General features: G+C 37.8%; 1 protein-coding gene across 2 annotated transcripts in view; it reads left to right on the top strand.

Annotated features, from left to right (window-relative positions):
* The first annotated feature begins 1137 nt into the window (after positions 1–1137).
* The window catches only part of C4H1orf21 (chromosome 4 C1orf21 homolog), a 268613-nt gene continuing 243959 nt past the window's right edge, over positions 1138–25791 (top strand). For both annotated transcript variants that reach the window (XM_074308574.1, XM_074308575.1), the window contains exons 1-3: positions 1138–1267; positions 3907–4056; positions 9882–10085. The gene's annotated coding sequence lies outside the window, so the exon portion shown is untranslated. The remainder of the gene's footprint in view (positions 1268–3906; positions 4057–9881; positions 10086–25791) is intronic.

The raw sequence follows: 25791 nt of genomic DNA on the forward strand, positions 1-25791 counted from the left end.
ATATTTGTGTCTGACACATTTGTAAGTGTTTAATGAATGTTTATTCCCTCCCTTTCCCACTCTCTGTTCTAGGATGGTTCAATAAAAACTGACCATGACTCTATGGATAGACTATACTTTGGAGAGGAGAAACATCAAATGTTCTTGAATATGTAAATTTTTCCTTTGTGTCTACAAGTTCATAGGATATTTAAAGGTGAAAGGAATTTGCTAGGACTATTCAGAAAAAACTTGTAAAGATTTTTACAAATTGATGCAAAGTGAAGTAAGCAGAACCAGGAAAAAGTTATGCAAAGTAACATCAATATTGTAAGATGATCAATTGTGAATGACTTAGCTGTTTTCTTTTCTTTATATTTTTTGGTGGGACAATTGACTTTAAATGACTTGTCCAGAGGCATACAGTTAGGAAGTATGAAGTGTTAAGTGTCTAAAGTCAAATTTGAACTCAGGTCCTGTCTCCAGGGTTGCTATCTAGTTGTCCCAGAACTTAGCTATTCTTAGCAATACAACATTCCAAGACAGTTCTGAAGGACTTATTAAAAAATACTGTCCACCTCTAGAGAAAGAACTGATAGATTCTAAATGCAGATTGAAGAATATTTTTTAAACTTTCTTTTTCTTGTTTTTTGTCTCTATTTTCTTTTCAATATGGTTAATATGAAAATATATTGTGCATGAGACTTGTATAATTAATTTCAAATTGTTTGCCTTCTTAAGAAGGGATAAAGAGGGGATAAGAAAACAAATTGGAACTTAAAATTTTAAAAAATGTTTAAAATAATTACATATAATTGGGGGGGGATAAAATTTTCACTTGAAAAAGGAATCTTTTTAGTCCAACTGCAACATTTACTATTGTTGAAAATTATAGTGGAATTTTAGAATATGTTTTTATTGGAATAGTTCTATATTAATATAAGTTAAGCTATGTTGAGGGCCTGTTTGTCCTTCCTCTTTGACCCATATCTGATACAATGAAAGCTTGTAGGTTCATATTACACCACCTTGAACTACAGCCAAAGTGTGAGCACAACAAGACAAAAATGGTTTATGACTGTGGGGGGGTGTTGACTGATACTGCTTGTCACAATACGTAGGAAATACACAAATGCCAAAAGGATCTGTGATTTCATCAGTATAGGAAAATCCTGGGTGGGAACCCCACCCACCCAGGCAGATATACCCTACCTATGAAAGTAGATAAGCTCAGAATCACATAGAGGCAAATGAATTTCTCAGGCTGAAAATCAAGTAACTGTCACAGGTAGGATTTGGAACCAGATTTTCCCAACTCTTAAATCCACCATTCTAATTCACTATTCCATGCTGCCTCTTGTAGAATATAATTTTTGACCTTTTTAAAAAGCCAAAGCAATCCACATGTCTGGACTTTCAACCTATCATCAGGAGAGAGTAAGAGGGGAAGAGAGGAGAGGGAGGAGATGAGAGAATGAATGAGAGAGATGTGAGTAGAATTCTGCCCAACTAATCCTAGTGAGGAAGAAAAAGGAAGACAAATTAGTGATTGTTACTTCCTATTACCTAAAACTGCTCTTAAATGGAAGAGAGCTACTTTGTAATGGAAAAAGCAAGCTCTTCTGTCAAAGAGAGTTATCTTTTCATATGTCTGTATCTTAGGGTTTTCAATTGTCCTTCTAGCTTGGTAAGATATTGATAAACAGGTAAAAATTAACATGGAAGGCTTTTAAAACTTTAAAGAAACTCTCTGGTCAAAACACTTAGTATCTGTGATGTTTGTAAAATCATTGCCACATTCCAGTACTCAAAAGATGGAAAACTGGCATCACACAGAGCTTCCTCGCAGGTATCTATTGTCATGTTATATTTAGGACTGTAGGCCTGTAGACTGGGGAGATCCTTTATATGTCATCTTCTTCAACCTCCTGATCTTACAAATGAGGAAATGGAGGCCCAGAGGGGCCAAATGATTTGCCCAAGAACCAGGTCTTTTGACTAGAGAGATGTTATATACCCTTTTGTATCAGTAAGAGAAAGGCTTGTACATGGTAAATGCATAATTAAAATGTGTTGCTTAATTGAAAGGATAGAGATTGCTGATATCTAGATTTCTCAGCAAGCATTTACATTTGATACTAAGTCTTTATGGGGCAGATGTAAAAGCTATTTTTTGAGCTGGAAGAATGTGGGGTCCATCAGGAAGTAATATGGTAACTAAAGGACCGCTGAATCTAAGACTTAATTTAAAGACTAGTGTGAAGCTATTCTTGGAAAGAAAAAAATCTGGAAAGGTATCAGAAAATCCTTGAATGGGGATGACAGAGGCAGACTCAGAAGAAGAAATTGGTCACCCTTCAGAATGGAAGTATAGGACTCCTAAAGTGAATTTGAAAGAAGGGGGGGAAAAGTTACCCACTTAAGTCATCCTAGATAATCTTCAGAAGTAGACTATAAATAATGTAAAAGCAGAGGTTATGACATGTTTTATTTTGTGAGGTAATTGGATTCAAGAGACTTGTCCAGGGTAACACAATTACTGTGTTAAGTTTCTGAAACCAGATTTGGATTGGGGTCTTCTTGACTTTAGGGCTGGTGCTTTCTATCTACTGCACCATCTAGCTGCCCTGACTTTTTTTTTAATTAAAAAAGTTCTTTAAGAACAGACACTTCTCTGTATCTCAGCATTCTGGACAATTCCTAGAATGTAGCAGGCACTTAATAAATGCTTACTGGTCTGGCTTTTTAATCCTCAGGACCAAGGACAGTGGCATACATAATAAGTTTTAAATAAATGTTTATTAATGAATAGCTGAATGTAATTGTTTCTAAAATCGAGCCACTGAAAACCCCAGGAGAAATCCTGAAGGATTCCTCAGGATTCAGACATCAGAATTCTAGTCTTTCTTAGAGAGTTAGTGGGTTGTGGTAGATTGAAACAAACGCTGCCTCTGATATTTGCTAGTTGCTTAAGTATTCTAATTTTTCTGAGTTTTACTTTCCTCATATGCATTAGTAATACTAATCAACCTACTCCCAGAGTTGTTGAATTCAAATGAAATAATGTATATAGAGTACTATATTTGCGTCAGTTATTATTTTGTCTACTTGGTCTCTTGGGGTGGTAAAGAAGCAGAATTCGGCAGCTAACAGAGAAAAAGAGATTGGCAAGCAGCCATAGCAATTTGTGTCATTGAACAATTAAATATTATTCCAATGAAACAACAAACTTCAAATTATATTTAAGGGAGGTGATTTTATATATTAATTTCCAAGTAAGTTCTTTAAAAGAAGAGAACCATTTAAAATAATGGTCACTGTCTTTGTGGTTGGAGAGAGTTGTATGTGCAATATAGATTTGATGCAATTAACCAAAAAATCCACTCTGAGAGGATCACTATGCTAGGATTGAGTGAGAAATAAAGTTTAGACAAGACACAGAACTCTGCTCTTAAGGAACTTTTAGTCTAATAGGGGATTTGATACACATAATGCAAAAGCATATTTAACCATATCAGGGGATTACAAAACAAAGTGTTGTTGTGAGAGGCTTGTTGAAGAAAAGGAGATCAGCCAGGTGAGAAGTGAAGTCTCTCAATTATTAATCTATCCTAACTATTTGATAGATTCAGGAAGGTAGAAATGAAGGAACAATAAGGAGTGTTGGTATACAGAGAGAATGGATATAATAATGATATCTGACACAAAGTATGCTTTTAAATTTTGTGAAGCACTTAAGTTGAACCTCAAAAACATTTGAGGTAGATATTTTGAGATATTATTGTCCTCATTTCACAGAGGAAGAAACTGGGCATGAGAAATGCTGCTGAGATACAGTAAATCTGACTGGTAATTAACTGGCTGTGTAAAATGAAGGAAAAGAAAAAAATCTTAGAAATAACAGGATTTTGTGTTTTTTTCTGACAGGAAAATAACCTTGGACTTGAACAACAGAACAACAAAAAAAGAGAGTTCAAACCCAAGATAAATAGGAAGAAGACAAGAGAGCACTGAGTTGTTAGTTAAAATCACGGAAACCGGATAAACTGCATCCCAGAGGACTGAAAGAACCAGCAGGTGTGGTAGTCCACAATCTTCAGAAGATAAAGACTTGTAGAGAGTTGCTAAAGGACAGGAAAAAGCTACAATTGTTCTAATTTTAAAAATTAAATTCTAATGTAACCTGATGTAGTAAAATGCAGAGAAGACTCAGAGAAGGTAGAGAGCTGTACCTTAAAGCTGTACATTCATAGGGATGAGGATGGACAGAGAGAGGTCATTCTAGATAGGGGAAAAATCATGAGAAAAGCAAGGAGACAGAAATAACACATGACCCCCCAAAAGGATAGAAAAATATTGGGTTGTCTAGAGTAAAGGTTTTGGGTTTTGGAAAAGTTGGAAACATGGTTGGAATTGCTGAGTGAGGCCTGCTTAAGGAAAAACCACAGGTAGTTGTCAAAGTGGATAGAGAGTTTGACCTGGAGTCAGGAATATCTGAATTCAACATTTTAGCAGGTGTGTGACTCTGGGCAAGTTATTTCATCTCTCTCTACCTCAGTTTCCTAAAATATAAAATGGAAATAATGATATGCCTAACTCTGAGGACTCTTATGAGGTTCAAATGAGATGATATTTGTAAACCACTTTGCAAACTTTAAATCATCATGTAAATGCCAGGTTTTGTTATTAAAAGTTTGATAAAGGAAACCAGGAAAGAGATAATTGGCAACTGGTAACTGTGATTCTTGCATGTGAGAATAGTAGGGAAAAGTAATTTTAGGACACATCATCTTACTATCCTACCTGAAAATCCTTCTGTAGTGGAAGTGACTGTGTTTTCTCCAAAACCATGTTTCTTGAAAACCAGCTCTGTCAAATCTTACTAGGCTAAAAAGTCTTCAAGTTCAAGGAATGGACTCCATGTCTGTCATCCACAGATCAGTATCATTAACTTTAAAAAAGCTCATTAAAGGGGATTCAGTGTCAGATCATAAACTTAAGGGGAGCCACACAACTCCTGAAAAATGATCTGTGAGAAAAAAGAGCTTTCATACCACCAAAGTCCTGGGTCTTTGGCAGCCTTAGGGGATAGATAGAAATTAGTTTGAATATGTAGGATGGGTTGTAGAATAGAATACAGGAAACAGGGAAAGCAAAGCTGGTGATTATTGCAAAAAATTCAATGGCCATAAAGGTGAAAATCTAAACCTACTATGTTTTGAAAAAAGGAACAAAATACTCAACATTAGATGAAATTGATAAAAAGAGGTTAAATTGGAAGTTTTTATTTTAGCTTGGTAGATTAGAAGAACTGTGGTGTCACTGACAGAAATGGGCTAGCATGCAAGGAAAGGTGCATTCTTTAAAATCTTTTTTTTCTCTCATGTCAATGTAGGTCACGCTGTGTTAGGAAGAGATCAATTGAAGTAGATTTTATATTGTTAAGAATGGGAAAATTATATTTCATGCCTATTGCACTAGGGACTTCACATGACTTATTTTTCCTCATTTGAGTTCCTAACTGCTCTTATAAGAGCTCTTGATTTCTTGCCCCTTTTTCCCCTCTCAATAATCCGCTTCCGATTCTTAGAATCTTTGCAAGCATCTTCTAACCAGAAGATCTTCTCAACCAGTCTCCCCATATATAATACATATACACATATCTGAATGTACATATGGATAATAGATATATACAGATACAAAAGTGTGTTTATATACATATACATGTATGTGTGTAAATACACATATGCAATTAGATGCATTCTCCATTGAGATTTAAATTTAATTCTTCTACTTTCATCAGGGAGGGAGAATAGTTATACTGCTTTACAAAAATTGTTCATAAGTCTAAAGAGAGACTCATATTCTCATTTATTGCTGAGAACACTTAACTCTTTCATGCTTCCTTAAGCATTTCTTTAGTAGGTCCAAATGACGGCATCAAACTCCCTCTCTTCCCCCTCCCCACCAGCATGTAAATCATGAAAATCATGACATCTTATCAGTAAGCTATTTCTTAGGCAGACCCTGAAAAGAATTTGATTTTGTCATGATTAGAATATTCATAACAGTGGAAATACAATATGAATAAGAATAGAGAATGGATCTCTGTCCACCAATTCATGCATTGCTGAAACCTTAAAAAGAATCCTCCTGCCCAAGAATGTTCTCTTTTCCTAAAAACTTTGGTAAAATGGAAAGAGTTCTAGATGTAGAGTCAGGAGACCTGAATCCCACTTCCATTTCCCTCACTAGCTTGCTATGTGATTTTATGGCAAGTCCATGCCTAGGGAAAAGAATAGATTGATTTAATTATTCCTTTTTTTGCTCGTATCTGATTTTATGTAACTTAACTATAATTTGATGTAGGTCAAAAAATGCCCGAAAATTAATTTGAAATATATTTCTGCTGATTTGAATACAATAAGCAAAAGGTCAGTAGAAGCTTGCATAAACTATGTGGTCATGATAAATTATTGTTAAAAGTAATTAAACTTAAGCTCTACACCATCTGTAAATATCAAAAGGTTTTTAATGTATTTACATATTCTTTGAACTTACAATTTCATTGGTATAGGGAATTCCCAGATGAGGAAACTCTCTCTGTCAATGCAGCTCAACACTTTCTCTGCAAATTCTGGTCTTCACATATTGCTTAGAACTTTTAAAGACTAATTATAGAGTCTCATTTACAAGACTGGAATTAGAGCTAAAGGACAATACTTCTTACGATATTTACAGAGTCTTCACTTTACATTTAAGTAATTGAAATCTTAACAAAGAAATGTCAGGACATTGTGGCCAATGACCAAGTTGAATTCTGATGTTCCAGAAGTAATGAATGAAGAAATTCTACATGTCACCAGAGTTCACAATTGGAGCATACATAATGTGCATTTTGCGTATAACTTCAAGATGGTGATATTATGTAATGATAGTTAATATTTACATAATGCTCTAAAAGTTTGTAAAGAAAACTGCATACATAATTTATAGAGAACCTCACAACAATCCTGTGAAATAGGAATTATCTTATTCATTTTGCATGTAGCCTATATAAATTCAGAATCCTTACCACTCACTTATAGTTCCATTCAAAAGTTGAGTCCCCAGACCTTGTTACATCTCTTCCTTAAATTCTAAAGATATCACTGAAGATTCAGGGGTGATTCTCTAGAGCTATCAGTCCAAGTCTCCTCAAGTATGTTTCTCTCTCTAGGATTATTTCTTGAGAATCAATTCTGGCATCCAAACTTAAGTAGCTTTCAAAAAAAAGTTGAGAAGAGTTGGTTTAAAAAATTCCTCCTCCCCCCACCAAAAACTGTTAGATTCCCGAGTTCAAATACCGAGTTCAAGGGGAAGAGGGCTCAAATTTAAAGCACATATGTGTCAAAGTTTCTGGTTTCTAAAATAGATTCCCCTTAAACATGGTATAGTTCCTTGTTGGATTCCATTGTGGAACTATGACTCTCTTTCCATTCTATCCTTGGCTCTTAATGATCTATAGATCTCATTACGACACCAATAGGAGAATGGGTAATTTGATACACTTTGCACTCTTCAAAGCTATCATGGTCAATTGCTAAATTGGGGGGAAGAAGGAGATAGGAGGAGACATAGCCAAGGTCTCTCTTTTCTCTCCCTCTCCCAAGAACTTCCTGCTCAAGGATATGCTGTAAAGTCATAAGTGCTCCAGTTTCTGGAAACTCTTGATTCTGGTTAACTTAATTCTTTTATATAGAACGGGGGAATAGAGGCTATTATAAAATCCATAACTAATTAAAAAAAACTTTCTGTGTATTATTTCATCTCATCAAAAACTTTCACATTTTTCATATATATTCTAAGATCTATGATTAAAAATAGACTGATTAAACATTTTATCACCATGACTTGATTAAGTCAGTATCAATTAATTTTCCATTTACACACAGATACATAAACTAAAAGTCAGAAGTTAAGTCTAACCCATGATGATCATGTAACTATTAACAGTTAGAAGTATGATTCAAATCCAGGTGTTTCCAACTCCAAATCTAACACTATGCCCCAAATACCATGATATATGTCTCATGGATGTTGTTTATAACTTCTGTGTGTGGTCTATTCTATCAACTTTGTTATGTGTTTCTTTTAGTTATGTTGTTATATAAGATCTATTTGTTTGCCAAATTGTTTGTAAATCTAATTTGTGTATATCTATGTGACTACCTGGGGTTAGTAATTTGCATATAATCTAACCATACACAAATAGATATGCAATTTTTCTGTGTGCCTAGTATGATTTGTAGGGACTACAAACTTTTTGCTGGGAGGAAATTTTAAAGGAGACAGAGACTTTTGTTAAAATGAATTAATATCAGTGCAAAGATCTCCAGCTCTTAAATCATTTTTTAAAAAAATCTTCTTAAGAATTATCAAAATTTCAAGACAATTAGACTGGCCTGGCACTTGCATGGTCAAAGTCAAAAGAATTTATTTGAATGTATCTAGTTGGTAACAAGAACAAAGAAATTTTGCATTTGAGGAATATATGAGTCAAAACCAAAATATCTTGACAAACTTTAAAGAGTTGCTCCACTCCCAGCTTACTTCCTGCTTCACTGTTCCTCATCTGTCCTTTATTTCCATCCCTGAGGTTTTGGCAAATGTGTCATTTGCTCTCCCATCTTCTCTAATTTCCCTGTTTGCATGCTACCATTTTCAGCTTTCCCATCTCCTAAAAGTGATCAAAATTTTTTTTAAAAATGTATATATGTCTGTGTATGTGTGTGCGTGTGTATCTATGTAGATTTGGATCTGTAGTATATGTATAATATACAGGTATATAAAATATAGATGGTCTATCCTATACATGTAAATAAAATGTAGCTTGGAATCACATATATATATATATATGTGTATATATATATATATATATATATATATATATATGTATATATATATATATATATATATATATACATATATATATATATATATATACACACACACACACACATATATATACAGATCTATTCAATGTGTACATATAAAATATAGATATAGATCTAAACTACACAAAAATATAATGTAGAGCCATACAATGTGTATATATAAAATATAAATCCAGGTCTATATTATCTAACCCCTACACAGATACTCTAAAGATAAATCTAACAGAATGAATTTCTCTTTGTACCCTGCCCCCAATATAAGAAACAAAAAATGAGACCGTCTTTAGTATTTCATGTACTATCAAGAGAACTATTAGAATCATTAGAAGGTTTTTAGCACTGCATTTACAACATTTGCACTTATATGGCGCCAAATTATTTATGTGTTGTGTGATGTTCTTGGTGTTAAAGATCTTAAATAAAGTATCCTCTCTAGTCTACTGGCAAGAGAGCAGTAGCCATGGAAAAAGGGGATAAATGGAGTTACCTGCTGAATATTTGGAAGTTTTGTGGTTGTAGACAAGTGGTTGTCTCTTGGAGTCTCAGTTTCTTCATTTATAAAATGGGAATAATGAAAGTTGTATTTTTTTACCTGGTTGCTGTGAAGAAAGTGCTTTAAAAGGACGAACTATAAGTGGTTATAATTAATATATGCTTCTATTATAAACATAAATATTATATTATAATGCTGCAAGGCATTAAGGTTTGGGGAGATAACAAAGAAGAACACGATCCTTGCCTTCAGGGATGATAAGATATAAACATGAAACCTACATTATTAACTCATGAAGAGATAATTAACAATGGCAAGGAATAAAATCTGCCCAGCTAGCAGTTTAGAGAAGGAAATTAGCTTATGGACTGAGGCAATCTAGATTCATAGGTTCAGGAATTTAAAAAGGCTCTGTCTTTCTGACTTCTGATACCTTATTCTCTCTCACCTCTTTTTCCATTTGTCATCTGCAGGAAAATAAACATTTACACATAGGTGCCGGGGGATTGGTCTGTGTACACGAAAAGACTGAAAATTCACCTGTCAAAGGAAAACTATGAGGAGTATTTCACAGACTTTGGTGGATGATTTCTGGGGTGAAGATCAAAAGGAGCTGGTGTGGAGAATAAGGAAGTGGAATGTAAGCTGGAAAGCCCAAGTCCAAGAGGAGCACTGAGGTTAGTGGGGTGATAGAGGAGCCACCTCAGGAATCTGCCCTCCCCTCTTCCTTCCCATTCATCACTAAGTCAGCCTGACACCATAGGCCCCTCTGAACCAAACCAACATTATTGGTGATTGCAGTAGTCCTTATTCTTTAAGAGGACCCCAATATAGTGAGAAGCAGGGCCTGAAGATGGGGAATGAACTGGGAACCAGTCCCGGGCCTTAATCAAAGGAAGGGTAGAAAGTATCTAGAGCCATAGCGACTAGTGAAATATTCCTGGACTTCTGTGGACTTATTTAAGTAGGAAAGTGACTACACATATGAAATTTATGTGAATGACTAGGTATCAACAGAAACACATACAAAATTTAAGGCATTTTTTCTTTTGTAACTTACACATTAAAAAATGGCCCTAAGCCTAAAACTTAGGTAGTAGTATAAAGACTACCGTCAAATGAACTACATTTTGTTTAATTAATCAAAATTGTATATTAGGGAAATATATGTTTTATTTCTATTACCTCAATATGGACCCAACTTTCCTTGAAATAACTTAAATAGTGCTTAAACCTATGTATAATTATAACATCTGTAAAAATGAATTGTTATTATACTTCTCTCTAAATTTATTTTCACCTCTACTCCTTTTGAACTGTCTTTTGGATATCGTGAACTGGATTTCTTGTAAGTAGGCATCTTAAATATGTCTAAAATTGAACTCTTTATCTTCCCACTCACCCATTCAACACTCTTCTATTCTAACTTTCCTGTTACTGTTGAGAGTAATCCACTGTCCTCACCCCAATCATACAGGCTCATAATTAGGTGCCATCCTTGACTCATATTCTCTCTCACTACCACCACTACTCTCATAGCTAATCAACTGTCAAGAGCTGTCATTTTACCTCAGTAATATTTTGCCAGTATAACTCCAATTTTCCTCTGACACCATTAATACTCTGGTCTAGGTCTTTCTTATTCCATGCCTGAAATATTGCACTAGCTTGCTGGTTGGCCTCTCATATAAGTTTCTCCTCATTTTAGTGTACTCTACACTCAACAGCCAAATAGATCTTCCTAATGTATAGGGCAGACAAGGCCACTTCCCTATATCACCTCCAATCACTGAAACCTTAATTTTCTCCCAAGCCATCAACCATATACCACTGATTTTCTCTCTTCCATCTTGACCCATTCAACTCCACACTGTTCTCATCTCTTGTGTCCTTAGACACTACATTATATCACCAATTGTATCGTATCAAGCCCCAGGTTTGAATCATTCCCACTATCAGGTATTACAATAAATTTATGGGAGCTGAAGAGATCATCAAGTGAAAACAGTATAGGGGGGAAAAAAGGGCCTTAAGACAGAACCCTGTGGGACACCTATGGTTAGCAGGTTTGATGATCTGACTGATGATATAGCAAAGAAGATTGAGAATGAGAGGTCTGATGGGGAAGGAGAATCAGGGGAGAGTAGTATCTCAGAAACCTAGTGAACAGAGGTTATAAAGGAGAAGAGGATGATCAGCAGTGTCAAAGGCCACAGAGAGGCCACAAGGAGAATAAGGATTGAAAAGGAAAAAAAAATGGATTCATAGCATAGTAAAAACTTTAATTATTGACTGACTGACCATTCGGTAAATCCATTGCCATTGTCTCCCACTTTCTTCCAGAATCAAATATAAAATAGTCTGCTTGGTTTTTCTGGCCCTTCATAACTGAATCTCTTTCTATCTTTCTAGTCTGCTTACACCTTACTCACCTCCATGTATTCTGTAATACAATGATATTGACAACTTGTCTTTCTGGAACATGACTGCAGCTCTCAACCACAGGTATTTTCACTGGCTGCCTCCTATACCTAGAACTCTTTCCCTCCTCATCTCTGCCTCCAGGCTTTTCTAGCTAAAATCTCATCTTCTACCAAAAAACTTTTCCCAACTTCTCTTAGTTCTAATGTCTTCCCTCTGAGATTATCTCCAATTTATACTGTAAATATCCTATTTGTACATAGCTATTTATATATTGTCTTTTCCCATTAGATTTCGAGAGTTCCTTCAGAATATACTTTTCCCCCTTTTTTATCTCCAGTGTTTAGCAAAGTACCTTAATAATGCTTGTTAACTTAATTCATTGACTTGATAGTTTATGACATGACCATTATCTCTTCAAAAGGAATGGACAGAACAAAAAAAAATCACTTAAGAAGCCAAGAGGTTCTTAAAATCTATTATTTATATGGTAAAGAGAAAGAAACTTTAGAGGATGGACAAATAAATACATGTACTAAGTTATATTATTTTTAAATTTGTATTTAAATTATTGGAAAAATGTCATTTATGCAGTATGTTAAAGAATAAGGAAGCATTTATGTTACTTTAAAGATTTAAAAACTTTCTGAAGTTTATAATGAATTTAACAATAATTTCAGCTATTTTTAAAAATAGATTTAGTTTTTTAAAAAGAAACATATAATACTAGAATTCCTCTTAAATCATTGAAGAAGAAGCAATTATACTAGAATTCCTATTAAATCATTTTTGAATTGAGGCAGTTGCTGGAATATAAAGGGTCAAAGCAGGAATATATAAATAAATATAGATTTGTTAAATTATTACTATTTCCAATGAGTTATACTATATACCAAGTTGGGTACAAATAAGAAGACCTCTGCTCTTGAAGACTCTTGAGGAAAATGTAATGTCCTGTCGTCTCTAAGTTATAATTCCTCTCTGGGAGAAGATTTCTTTTCTGTGAAATCTTTTCCTCTGTGTGCAGGTTTCTTGGGAGGCTTCTGGAGCCTCCAGCCAGAGCAAAGGTAGAATCTCGAATCCTCTTCTTCCTGAATCCTGGCTCTGAATCTTCTCAAGCTTCCCCGAAGTTCTCCAGGGAAGTCTTGTTCTTATCCCAATCTAGACTACTCCTTCCAGACTGCCGTCCAAACTCAATGTCCCAATCTAGACTTGTCCTACTTGTCCTTTCTTTATGAATGGATGCCTTCTCTATTTCCATCTTATCTTTGTGTCACAATTAGGTTGCCACAAATCGTGACTGCTTCCTTTTCTCTGCTATTTGAAGTCTCTTATAATTCCTTCCCTTTTTCAACTTCTAAGAGTAGAATTATTACTAAGCTAGGATGACTTGGTTTTTGTTCTACGACACTTCTTCGATATAGAAGCAATGGTGACACTAAAGCATTTGGTTGGCAAAAAAAAATTAATAGAAAATTATCAAATGGAAAGCTTCTTCCCTCCTTTTCCCCTCCATCCTCAACTGTATATTAGGTGAGACCTTCAGTCTGGATTCCAGTCAAGCTTTCCAAACAGTGGCCTTCCATTAGCTGTTTCAGGATGTCTAGAACCTCCAATACCTCATCAATACATAGAATTCCATGTCTCTTTCTCCCTTATTTTTCCAACTTAATTTATCTTTAAAAGTTGACTTCAGACTGTATTTTGTTCTTCTTCTTCTTGATGTCTAATATCCTAAGTAACACAAATGATACTTTAAGGTTTGCAAAGCATTTTACAAGTATCTCATTTTTTTAAGTACAACTATCCTGGGAGGTAGGTGCTATTATCTCCATTTTATAAATAAAAGACTGAAGCAGGTAGAAGTTAATGATTTATCCAACTACTGTCTAAGACCAGATTTTATGGAAGACTAAGGTCTTCCTAATTCTAGATAGCTGGTAGAATAGTTGGGTTGTTGCCCTTCATTCTCAAAGAGAGTCTAAATGACATCACTACATGGGAGTCAAGTTACAATGTGTCTGACAGTGCCTGATGAGATCAATATGATCTTGAAATGCTTTACCACAAGTCTAGCACAAATAATCCAAATGAACATTTTTTAAACTTTCTTTTTTTAATTTATTTTTAAATTAATTTTATAATTATAACATTTTTGACAGTACATATGCATAGATAATTTTTATAACATTATCCCTTGCACTCCCTTCTGTTCTGAATTTTCCCCTCCTTCCCTCCACCCCCTCCCCTAGATGGAAGGCATTCCCATACATTTTAAATAGGTTATAGTATATCCTAGATACAATATATATATGTGGAGAACCTAATTTTGTTGTTGTTGTTGTTGCAAAGGAATAATTGGATTCAGAAGGTCAAAATAACCTGGGAAGAAAAACAAAAATGCAAACAGTTTACACTTATTTCCCAGTGTTCCTTCTCTGGGTGTAGCTGATTCTGTCCATCATTGATCAATTGGATCTGAGTTAGATCTTCTCCTTGTTGAAAATATCCACTTCCATCAGAATACATCCTCATACAATATTATTGTTGATGTGTATAATGATTTCCTGGTTCTGCTCATTTCACTTAGCATCAGCTCAAGCAAGTCTCTCCAAGCCTCTCTGTATTCATCCTGTTGGTCATTTCTTACAGAACAATAATATTCCAAAACATTCATATTACCATAATTTACCTAACTATTCTCCAATTGATGGGCATCCATTCATTTTCCAGTTTCTAGCCACTACAAAAAGGGCTGCCACAAACACCAAATGAACATTTGAGCACATGAGATTATTGGGCTTCCTGAAATAAAGGAGTATTGGCCAACGTGGCTAGAAGGCTATCTGCCTTTGAATTACCATCAAAAATAGGACCTGAAAATCCAGTATGAGAGTGGACATGCAAGATATAAATCTTACCTGGATGCTTTCTCACTTGCTCTTGAAGTTCCTTAAAGAGCTGATGTATAACTTCAACAACAATACTATATGATGATCAATTCTGATGGACAAAGCCCTCTTCAACAATGAGATGAACCAAATCAGTTCCAATAGAGCAGTAATAAACTGAACCAGCTACATCCAGTGAAAGAACTCTGGGAGTTGACTATGAACCACTACACAGAATTCCCAATCCCTCTATTTTTGTCTGCCTACATTTTTGATTTCCTTCACAGGCTAATGGTACACTGTTTCAAGTCCAATTTTTTTTGTACAGCAAAATTAACTGTTTGGACATGTATACATATATTGTATTTAACTTATACTTTAACATATTTAATATGTATTGGTCAACCTGCCATTTGGGAGAAGGAGATGGGGGGAAAGAGGGGAAAAGTTGGAACAAAAGGTTTTGCAATTGTCAATGCTGAAAAATTACCTATGCATAATTTTTTTGTAAAAATCAATTAAATTAATTAATTAAAATTTGAAAAAAAAAAAGAGCTGATATATATTAGAGACTACAAATTTTATTTGGACTGTGGCAATTATTTATACCACACCTACTGAATGCAGATATTATATTTATATCTCCTGGATAATAAGTAAGAGCTAGAATGATTGCATACTATTCATTCTTCTGAATGGACTGAAAAGGAGTTCTGACTACTCTCTTTGTAGTTAAGTCATGAGAGTATACAGTGCAAATATTATATTTGGATGCATCTGTAAAGACAGTTGGTACTTTAAGAGAAACTTTAGAAACCTTTTCTCCAAGAATCCATCGCCAATTATGTAACAGTCTGGTTATCTTTAATGGAGACCTGGGTGTAAAATTTGGAGCCATAGCTAATAAAATTTGCCACTCTGGGATGGTTTCGCAGCACACATTAACTTGTGCATTAGTATAAAAGGTGTATATCTTGTCAGGTCTTATCCCAGATAATTGTACTGCTCGCTTAATGGCCTTTAATAAAATTCTAGCCACAAGCACTGGGTAAAGAGTAAGGCTTTGTTCTGGTTGTGCTGGGAGCTTCACCCACTATCACACTGTCTCCTTAATGAAGGACAGCTGTGGGTGCTTCTTGTGTAGCAAAAACTGATATTTCCAAAGAGGTTTTGAGTGACTTTCAACCACATTGGATAAAGCAGTTCAACTTCTCTCAAAGCCTCTTGAGCTTCTTTTGTAAGTTGGTGTGGCGAGTTTAAACCACTGTCTCCCCTTAAAATGTCATATGATGGTTGTAATTGACAGGTAGTCAAGCCTAACACTGGATGTATCCATTGGGTATCTCCTATCAATTTCTGGAAGTCATTTAAGGTGGTTAGCTTCTCTGTTCTTAAGGAAAGCTTTTGTACTGTAAGCACCTTAGGGTATACTTTATATCCTAAATATTGAAAAGGAGCATGTCTTTGATTTTTTTCTGGAGCTATGTGCAATTTGTAGTTCCTTAGTGTTTCCATGGTCTTTTGTTGACATGCTTCTAACATTTGTTCCTCAGATGCACATCCCAAAATATCATCCATGTAATGTAATAACATTACTTTTGGAAATGCTTTTCTTACTGGAGGAAGAGCAGCAGCAACATACATTTGGCATATAGGGCTTCTTTTCATTCTCTATGGCAAAACTGTCCATTCATATATTTTATAAGGCTCAGCTAAGTTAACGCTGGGCACTGAAAAGGCAAAAATCTTTTCATATCCTCCTTATCTAGAGGGATAGAATAGAAACAATCCTTAATGTCTATAACCCACAGAGGCCATTCTCTAGGCAATTGAGTAGGAGATGGAAGTCCAGGCTGACAAGTTCCCATAATTTCCATCTGTTCATTTACCTTTCTTAAATCAGTTAACATCTTCCATTTTTGAGATTTCTTTCTTACAACAAATACAGGGGAATTCTAAGGACTTAGACAAGGTTGTAAGTGTCCTTGGTCAAGTTGTTTCTGTACTTTGTCTAATAAGGCCTGAATTTTATCGCTACCTAAGGGCCACACTGGTGTATCAGTTTTCCATTGGATACGATACGAACAGGTGAAAGTGTTGGCAGGCCTTCAATAGCAGCCCTGCCTAAAAAATTGAAGTACTCATTTTTAATCCTAATTGTTGTAAAATGTCTCTTCCCCACAGATTAATGGGGATTTTTTCAACTATAAAAGGAGTAAAAACTCCTGTTTCACCTTCAAATACCCATCTCAAAGGGGTAGCACTAACTTCAGCTACTATTGATCCTCCTGCACCAGACAAGCAGATGTTTGCCTTAATCTTTGGCCAATGACTGGGCCAGTTGGCACCTCTAATGACTGTGCGATCTGTACCAGTGTCTACTAATCTTTCTAATAGTATGCCATTTATATAGATAGTGAACATAGGATGGTCAGCTCTCACAGCTGCTGTCCAGTATATTCCTGGATTTTGCTGCTTGGAGTCAGAATCTGGGTGACTATCACCGGGTTGCTTATTAGGAGTCTGTATCAGTAAACCTGATGCTACTACTTCTCCTGGTTGATAAGTCACACATTGTCTACCTGTATTAGTGACTGGGATATTATCTACACATTTCCCAGTTTCCCACATCAGTGCATGGATGGACACTGCTTTGTAAGTAATCTCAGGAAGTGAAATGGTCAAGCCTATTGTGCCTGGAGGCAAGGGATCCATAGGCTGGAGAGGAACATATTTCACCTCTCCAGGGGGTATCTCAGTTGTCCCAGCTGCATACAAGTCTATCCTCCCAATTATAATCCCTTTCTCCCATCAGGTAGTGCTTCCTGGCTGATTGTTTTGCATTTTTTGGTTTTTAAACACAGTGCCTGCAAAATAGTGGACTCCATAAAAAATGCTTACTTCTTCCAAGTCCAGCACTCCATTCACTCAGATGCCTAGTTGCCTATTTGTGATTCTGTCTCTTGGGATCACCCAGGGCCTTCTTTTCCTTCCTTTATATTTCCTTCACCTGCTTCTCTTGGAACCTAAGGAATTTCACTGTCAATTGCCAGGTTGAAGTAGAAAAGAAAGTTCTTGGTTTTTTTTTTTTCTGAACAAGAGGAATCTTGTTCATCAAGAGGAAACACATTCTTAGGCATCCAGAAGGAGAGGGAGAAATATGTTTTCATATATAAAACAATGTTACAAGTGATAGGTGGATTTTAAAGTAATATTGGTACTGTATAACATTGTTTCTATAGGGAAAATGAACTCTGGATAGGTTGTATGTTAGAGCTAGTTTGACTGGTCCCAGGAGCAGATTGTTAACTTTTCAGTGTGGACATTTACACTTCAGAAATCAATAACACATCAGGGTCTGAATGTTTCTTTTGGTGATGGTTTAGATTTAAGAAAATATTAGAGAAAATGTTAAAAATACAGATAAAGTTTAAAATGGTTCATATGTGTGTGCATATATAAGTATATATACATAAACGCATTTTTATTTAATTTGAGAGAGCTGTTTGATAAATATTGTCCAGAACATCTCTAGCTCTGGGTTCTAAACAATGGAATTTAAAACTTATAGCAAGAATTGATACATAGAAGTATAGATAGAATGATTTTACATACATACATATACATGCATATGTTTTTGTACATATAAATCTATATATGTATATTTATATCTAATTGTAGCCATCTCTGGGATGGAAAGGAAAAAGGAAAAAAATAAATTTACAAGATAACATTATATATTTAAAAGGAATAGCAAGTTATACCCAATAAATTTGCAATTTCATGTGTAATCATATTTTTATTATACTATGTTACAGAAATGTTTGTTTTATTCCATAAATTAAAAATAAAATTAAAACATGGTATACAATATTGTACATTTGGGTTCCTGCACTTGAGACTAGAAATATAAGACTTAAGAAGGAGAAAGAAAATAGAAGATAATAAACAAGGAACACTTCATTACAAATCATATAATAACAAAAGTTGTAGATTTTTATTTTATTTATTTTTTAGCCAAAGAATGAGGGAGTGGAGGACTACAAATGGAATAGATTAGGGAAAAGGTAAATCTGCCTTGCGTATATACTAGAGGATAATGTTAAGTGGAGGAATATCTCACAAAAGCCCATACCTCTCCTCTTCCTACAATAACTCTTCTGGTGCTTTTATTACTGTTGAGGATTGGTGTGGTGATTGACTCCAAGCTCTTCCTGAAGGGATAACTTCCTTGGGGGCCACCTTTAGGATTTTTGGAAACCAGCTGCTTTTAGGTTTTTGATATTAACTGCTATGTCTGCATATCAAGGCATTCATATCCAAAGATGTAAACTAATATCAATTGGCATTTATAATGCTTTAAGATTTGCAAAGCAAGTCCTATGTCTTTCTCTCACAATTGAGACTTTAAAATGCTGAGAAGCATTTTTTATTATTATTTCTCTTTTACAGATAAAGGAACTGAAAATTTAGTGATTTGCTCTGGATTACACATCTAGTAGCCAAGTCAAATCAATAAATATTTATTAAAAACTTAGTATGTGCTAGGCATTGTGATATGCACATAAGGAATAACAAGTAAAGGGGAGAAAAGCACTGCCCTCAAAGAGCTTATAATTAAGTTGGGGAGACAACACGCAAACAATTATGTTCAAACAAGATCTATATCTTGGTGTGGTTAACTCCAGCATGTAATCCCTGCTATTTGGATGGTGGGGCTGGTGGATCTCCTGGATCTCTTCATCTTGGGAGTTCTGAATGAAGTGGGGTAAGACAAAAGGGTTTTCACTAAATTCAACATTGGTATGGTGAACCCTGAAGGAAGAGTGAGTTATCAGATTGTTTAAGGGAGAAACCAGCTCAAGTCAAAAACTAGAGGAGATCAAAATAGGACTTAATTGTGAGTAGCCCTGTACTTCTAGCCTAAGTAAGAAGAGATGCAAGCTTTTTTTTTAAAAGAAAAATATACAGGATAAATTGAAGATAATCTCAGAGGGAAAATACTTGTTTTTAGAGGCCTGGGGAAGCTTTCCTGAAGAAGGTAGGATGTCAGAAACAAGATTTGAATTCCATTCATCTTGATTTTGAGATCAGTATTCTATTATTTGGCTGCTATAGACTAAGTGCATCCCTAAGCCCCAGTCATACAGCATGCTCATCAAAGTTCTCTCTGCCTTGCATCAATCTACTCACTTCCCATCATTCTCCATTCCTTTAACTTTCTGAACCAAAACCCATCTCTCTGGTCATTCCTCTCTATATATTGTTTCTTCTCCCTTTCCACTTCCCCTATTCCTCTTAGAATGTAAATATTCTTGATGTCAAGGGCCTGGATTTGCCTTTGAGTTAATATTCCCAGGATTACTTTCATTCACTAACTCAAGTTGTACTATTGAGATTTCATATTATAGATTTTTTATTTAAAAAAATATCTTGGAGCTGGCGGTTCAAGAATCAGTTGAAACATCATACTGAAAGGGGAAAGTATATACAAGTCCTAAGAGCCTTTGAAAAGAGTTGGCTGTAGGCAGCTGGATGATGCAGTAAGAAGACCTCTGGTACTGAAGTTAGTTGACACAATGTGCTAGTTTTATTCTAGACAAATAACTTAACCCCCTTTGTCTCCACAAAGAAAGAAGAATTGGCTAATTATTGATGAATTGGTGCAGGGAATAAACAGGTTTACCTCCAAAAAGGATTGTGTGAACTGAACTTCATTAAAACAAAAAGGTCTTGGCAATGTGATTCAGTTCTATTAGAGGGGAAAATGCTGGTTATTATTAACAAAACATGGTTAATGAGAAAAACCCAACAGTGATTTTCAAGATTGGAGCTGAAAATAGTATTGATATTTATATTAAAAGGAAGCATTAGAAGTCCACATTTTTAAAAAGGTAGACTTCCTCTTCAGTAATGGATGATTACTAAGTCATTTCATTAAGCCAAATTATGAATTTGCTTTTCAATTGTCTCATCACTGTCATAGCTGTAATGTGTGCATTTCCATTTTCCAACTTCATCTTGGCCCAAACATCAAAAAGGATCTGGTTCTAATAGCCATCCTCTGGGTGAGGTTATTGTCTAGCCCTGTTGTTTCTTGTATCTTTTGGTAGGTGTGCGGTCTGACATTTTCATGTGTGATACGGATCCAAACCCAGAAAAAAGTAGCCGGTGGAAGGTAGAAAAAGGCCACCACTAATGACATTTAAATGATAAAGGGGCAGGAACATTCCGTTGTCATATTTTAAAATGCACCAAACGGTAACTCTTTACACTCCCCACCAAAATCACAGAAAGAGAAAATAGCATTTCCCAGAGACTGGGAAATTTGACCCTTTAGGGGAATTAACATAGAACTATGGGATTTCAAGTAGAGGGAATATTTATTTTCTTCGCCCGTCAACAAATCATGTCCCATCATTGCCAGGCACTGCCTCATCCTCAGCACCCCACTGGGTGGGCAATGGGCAGTGTACCATACAAAGTCCTCAAAACGCAGCCCGGTCTGCTCCTCCCTCTCCCTTCCCTCCCTCTTTTCTAAAGCTGGCTTCTGTTGGGAGACACTGATGATTCATTCATCTTGCAGGAGGCTGCCGCTCCCCTCCCCCCCCCCAAAAAAGAGAGAGAGAGACAGTTGTTCTCCACGACTGGGCTGGTCCGGCAGCTCCGGCCCAGCTGCGCTCCCCTCCCGGGGCCCGAAAAGGAAGGAGAGGATGGGGGTGGGGGTGCGGGAAGCAGTGCGTCCACTCTCGGCGTGGCTCGGTCCTCTCCCACCATCCCCCGATGCGTCCGTTCCTTTAGGGGCTCCCTCCCTCCCTCAGGAGCCTGCCTCCTTCCACCCCTCGCGCCCCGGTACTGCTCCGTCCTGGATCTATGCCTCCCACTCTCCCGCAGGTAACGAGCAGGTCCGCCAGGGAGTCAGACGCCCACCCGCTCGCTCTTCACGGATTCTTCCCCTTCCCTGAAGCTGCGCATCCCTCGGGCTCCATCACCGAGCTCCCCCGGCGGTTTCCCAGCCTTTACCGTCGGTAGCCTCGCCCAGAGCCGGTGGAGGGCAGCTCCTTTCCTCGAAGTCCAAGAGTGTCTCCTCCCCTGCAGCGTCGGCCCCCCCCCCCCCCCTTCCTCCGAGGCGGACTTTTGGCTGTCTCATCTTCCTCCTCCTCCTGGTCCTCCTCCGCCGCCGCCCCTCGTTCTTCTTCATTGAACCTTATCCAGCAGCCCAGGGTAACCCGGTCCTCCCCTCCGGCCCAGCTCCAGCCTGCCCAGCCTCCTGCCTTTCCGGATGCGCCTCCTCTGTCTCCCTTGGCCCCTCCCCCGGAGGGTGGGGAGAGGTGGATGCAGGAGCTAGAAGGGAAGGGAGGGGGAGAGGCGGGGTGGGCGGTCGGGGGGTGGGGGAGTGCCTGGCTGCTCCCGCCCCCCCGAGTGAGTGACTGGCCGAGGAGGTTTCTCTCGGTCTCCCTCCCTCTCTCCTTCCCTCCCTCCCGCCCGCCCGCCAGCTCCCGCTTGCTCCCTGCCCACTCCCCGGGAGAGGACGTTCCGCGCTGCTGCTGCCGCCGCCGCCACCGCCGCCGCCGCCGCCGCCGCTTCTTTCACACTTTAGTTGGGGATCCGTGTGCGTGTGCGTGTGTGTGTCTCACAGTTTCAAGAAAGCTGCCCGCGCGCCTCCCCCTCCCCACGCACGGAGCCCGGCTGGGGCGCTTTCGGCTTTTACTCCAAGCGGCAAGGGACGAGGGGGCGACCAATACACACAGAGGGGAGGAGGAAAAAGAGGAGGAGGAGGAGGAGGGAGGAAGAAAAAGAAGGAGGAGGAGAAGGAGGGGAAGGGGCGGGGGGCGGGAGGTTTGCCACCTTCAGCCCCCCCCAAGCGCCCAAGGTAAGTGGGAGCTTCATCCCGGGCCCTGGGGCGGGCGGAGCTGGCGGCGGAGCCCGCCCACGGCAGCGCTGTCCGGGCATCCCGAGCTGGGCAGGCCGGCCTGCCTGCGGGGTGTCTGCCGCCCAGAATGGATGGGAGCAGCGGTGGTCATGCTGCTGCCGCTGCTACTGCTGCAGCTGCAGCTGCAGGGGGGCGAGAAGCGGGAGGTGGGGGGTGGTTGCTGGAAAGAAGGGGCTGAGATGCTGCTGACGACTTTCGTCACGTTGAGGCCTGGGTGGCTTATGTTTAGACACCCCTCCCTTCCCACCCCCACGTCCCCGCCGCCCTCAGCCTTCTTCCTCTCTGAGCATTGCATGTAGCACCGTACTTTGCAAGCTGGAGCTAGAAGAGTGAGCAGGGGAAGAAAATCCAGATTCTTACCGTGGTCCCTCTGCCCCTTCTCTGTGTCTGTATGATACATTTCTGTAAGATGGTGGGATCTTTGCAATTCCTAAAGTTTTTGCCTTTTTAAAAGGCGGCTTATTTCAGTGCATCTATTTTTCTCCCACCATATATAATTCATGCCCGTTCGAGGTAGCATGGGAGATTCGGCTTGATTCGGGGAGTGGGGTGCTTGGTTATTGCACAAGGAACAGATTTCATTCCCCTTTGCAATTTTCAGAGTCGCTGCCTTTACTCGGCTGGATAATGTCCTTTTCCTTGTTGGCAATCCTACACTCCCCCCCTTTACCCCACCCCGTCCCCCAGAGAGGATGCTTCTTTAGAAGCTGTGTGTGAGAAAGGTCGTTTGTTTTGCAGGGATCTGATCTCTCATTCATTCACATTCTTCATTCGAATCATGCCTCAGACATGTTGATGATATTTTGGGGGTAACTGTTTCTCTCCACCAAGGGTTGCATGCAGAAGATATAAATATGCACACACATTAATCTTGAGGTTTGGCACATACGGTTTGAGAGAGAAGGAAATCCTTTTTTTTTTTTTTCAGTGGAGAACTGATGGCCTGGGGGCTGTCTTCCTTTGTATATAGATACTGAGAACTGTTTTTAAAAAGAAAATATTAATAGGCAGGGGATAAAATAGTGCTGTTAAGTTCTGCAGTTGAAAACATCCCTCTTAAGTATCGCTGCTTGGTAATCCCCGATTGTGGTGTGTGTATTTGTGTAGTGTGTGTGTGTGTGTGTGTGTGTGTGTGTACATTTACACACACACACACACACACACACATCCACTTCATTCAGTAAATGTGAGTTCAGGTAAACCAACATGTTTGTATGTTGTAGTAGTTTCTAAGAGGGATGACAGCCCGAATAGCTTAGTAGAAAGACTATGACTTTGGAGTTAGAATATCCAGGTTCCAGATCTGCCTAGGTCACTTACTATTTGTGTGACTAAGTCACTTTTAGCTCTCTGAGTCTGTTTCCTCTTCTGTAAGATTGGGCTAATAATACATTATCTATCTCATCAAGTCGTGAAGAAAACACTTTATAAACCTTAAGGCATTTTACGAATTTGAGTTATGGACAGTATTGGAACTGACAGCTACTTCTTAGTGGGTCCATGCAATGGAAGCCTCACTCTACCACAATAATAGTATTCTTCAGAACAAATTTATATTAGGGGAGAGTGGAATTGAGTCAGGTTCATAGATATTTTTAAGGATTGGAAAAGTCCTTAAAGGTGAACTAGCCTCCCTCCTTATTTTATAGATGAAGAACCATTAATTCAATTTGAAAAGAAGGTAGTGCTTTTGCCGGGCCTTTGATACTTTAGTACTCAAATTTGATGTTTATTATTTAGTTCACTTTAAAATTGTGTGTGTGTGGAGAGAGGGTATAGATCTAAGCAGTCTTGTATCTGTTTGCTAGATGTCTCTCTATCGATATCTTTCCAGAACTTTAATCTAAAACTGAAGTCATCATCCCCTTCCCCCCAACCTCTTCTCAGTTTCTGCTATTGGCATCTTCCCAGTCACCCATGCTGAAAACCTCACTCACTCCTTCAGCATCTAGTCATTCGGCCTCTTCAGTCTTTCTTCCATCTGTCCCATCATTTCACTCTGACTGCCTTGCCCTTATTCGAGTCCTCAATAATTTTCACCTGGAATATTATCATAAGACTAATTGGGCTTCCTGCTTCCATTCTATCTTCCACACAGCTGCCAAAATAAATTTTCCAGTATATAAATCAGACCATGTTATTCCATTGCTTAAATCTTTTAGGGAGTTCCCCCTTGCCTGTATAGTAAAGTTCAAACTCTTTAGCCTAGCATCAAAAGTCCTCTACCCTGTGCCTTCATTCTGTATTTCCAGCAATTACCTTCCCAACCTTATTTAATATTACTCATTTTCACACATTCCCTGAGTTCTAGCCAAAATGGACTGCTAACTTTTGCTCCATCTGTCCTTTTTCTACCTCCAGGCATTCCCAAAGAGCATTCACTTACACACCTCAGACTTGAACTTTTCTTCCTTCAAAGACCAGCTCTTTTGTGTATGATTATCTGATCCTTTCCCACTGAAAGTAATCTTTCCCTCAAATTTTCTTATAGCATTTTACTTGACCTTCTTTCTTTGTCTCTGTCACATTCTGTATATCTAATGGATTCTCCATTGGTTATGAGCTTCTTTAGAATCAAGAGTGTTCATTTTCAATTTTGTATTCCTACTCCCTAGCCCAGGGCCTTGCAACTACAAGTCCCTTAATGTTGACTGAATTGAACATTTGTATGTATATCAAGGTAGCCAGTATAAAAGTATATAGCTGAATGTATAGTAGGGAATTGAGATAACCATAAAAGTCAGTGTGGTATAGTGGTTAGGGAGTTGCTTTCTGTTCACAAAGAACTTGCCTCTGATATACACTGTATCAGAGTAAGTGAGCAACTTAGTGCTCTAGGTCTCATTTTCTTAAATTGCGGGTCACAACTCCATATAGAGTCTTGTAACTGAATGTGGGGGTTACAAAATATGATTTATTATCAGTAAATGTTTGATTTGTATACCTACTTTTGATACCTATATAAGTGGGGTCATGTAAAAATGTCTTGGCTAATGGAGTTGCAAATAGAAAAAGCTTAAGAAGCCTTGCCTCTAGGTAACTCTTCAAACTTATAAACTATGAGATATTGATCTGAAATGATGAATTTCTGGGAGTTCCCTATCCCAATAAAAGAATAGGTTCAGCCTTTATCCCTGA

This window comes from Sminthopsis crassicaudata, chromosome 4 (genome assembly GCF_048593235.1).
Source record: "Sminthopsis crassicaudata isolate SCR6 chromosome 4, ASM4859323v1, whole genome shotgun sequence".
Lineage (NCBI taxonomy): Eukaryota > Metazoa > Chordata > Mammalia > Dasyuromorphia > Dasyuridae > Sminthopsis > Sminthopsis crassicaudata.